This window comes from Scylla paramamosain, chromosome 10 (assembly GCF_035594125.1).
Source record: "Scylla paramamosain isolate STU-SP2022 chromosome 10, ASM3559412v1, whole genome shotgun sequence".
Classification (NCBI taxonomy): Eukaryota; Metazoa; Arthropoda; class Malacostraca; order Decapoda; family Portunidae; genus Scylla; species Scylla paramamosain.
In genome coordinates, this window is record NC_087160.1 from 14,171,053 (window position 1) to 14,172,500 (window position 1,448).

Genomic DNA, 1,448 nt, shown 5'->3' on the forward strand with positions numbered 1-1,448 from the left:
AGGATAAAAAAAGGAGAGTCACTACAATTAGGCAAAAAATACATGTTATGTATTCATGCATAGGATCATCCAGTCTCATAAAAGGGTAACTACGTACAATGATAAAGGCTGAACCATCAGTCTCTCTCTCTCTCTCTCTCTCTCTCTCTCTCTCTCTCTCTCTCTCTCTCTCTCTCTCTCTCTCTCTCTCTCTCTCTCTCTCTCTCTCTCTCAACAAATGGTTGAAATCCAGGCAGGTACAACAGGGTTCATCGCCCCACTAGGATGCTCATTAAAAAAAAGCAGAGCAGAGCAGATATAATTAGTTCCAATAGCAGCAGCAGGTCCCTGGGCCAGGCCGAGCGATGCAGCGCTAATGGAACCGATGTTAAAAACCCTTTTGTGGCGAACCAGACCAGATTTAAAGGGGAACACTGAGCTTTTATATAGAGCCATTTACTCCCATTTCCTGTTCACCTCACTCCTTCCCTTCCCCCTAACGTCGCAGTCCTCTGGTCTCCCGCTCCCCGTCCCCGAGCCACTGACGCCACCTCTATCTGTCGGTTTTTGTCTGTGTCTGTCTGTCTGTCTGTGTCTCTCTCTCTCTCTCTCTCTCTCTCTCTCTCTCTCTCTCTCTCTCTCTCTCTCTGCTCTCCATTCCCTTGTTCGTATCTCATTTAGATTATTTCCTCCTTATTTTTGTTTCTGTTACGAGCCAAGGACGTGCCAGTGTTCTTTCCCTTATTCGCGGTCAGTTACTAAAGGATTTGTTTCCTCGTCTCGTCATCAAATGGAAGAAATTAAGAAAATATGTAAAGAGTGCTTCCGTGAAATATATTTACGAGAGAGAGAGAGAGAGAGAGAGAGAGAGAGAGAGAGAGAGAGAGAGAGAGAGAGAGAGAGAGAGAGAGAGAGAGAAAAAAACGTGTGTGCATGCGTTTCATCAGCCATAGATAAGCATAGCTCTTCTGGCAGATTTCTTCCTCTTGGGCTTTTAGGACAACAATGTATCAGGCTAACGGGAAAAGTTTCATAATGGAGTAACAATCACAACATACAACTCTGCTCTCTCTCTCTCTCTCTCTCTCTCTCTCTCTCTCTCTCTCTCTCTCTCTCTCTCTCTCTCAGAATTTTGCCCTCTAAAATATGCATTAATCATACTTTTCATTTCTTTTCTATCTATATGAACTAGAATTCACAAAATAATTAATCACACTGCGCACAACTGCTATGTAATTCATCTAAATAATAATAAAAAAAAAAAGTGAGAGAAAAAAATAAAGGAAAAAAAAGAATACCTGTGTTAACTATGAAAAATTTTCTTCTCTTTTTTAATTCACAAATCCACGTTTTTTTCTTCATTTACGTAATTTGTCACCACTCATTTCTTCTTTAATGTTATCTCACGTCATTTATGCCAATATTCATAGGCTATTTTTATCTTGCTTTTATTTTTTATCCTGCTTTTA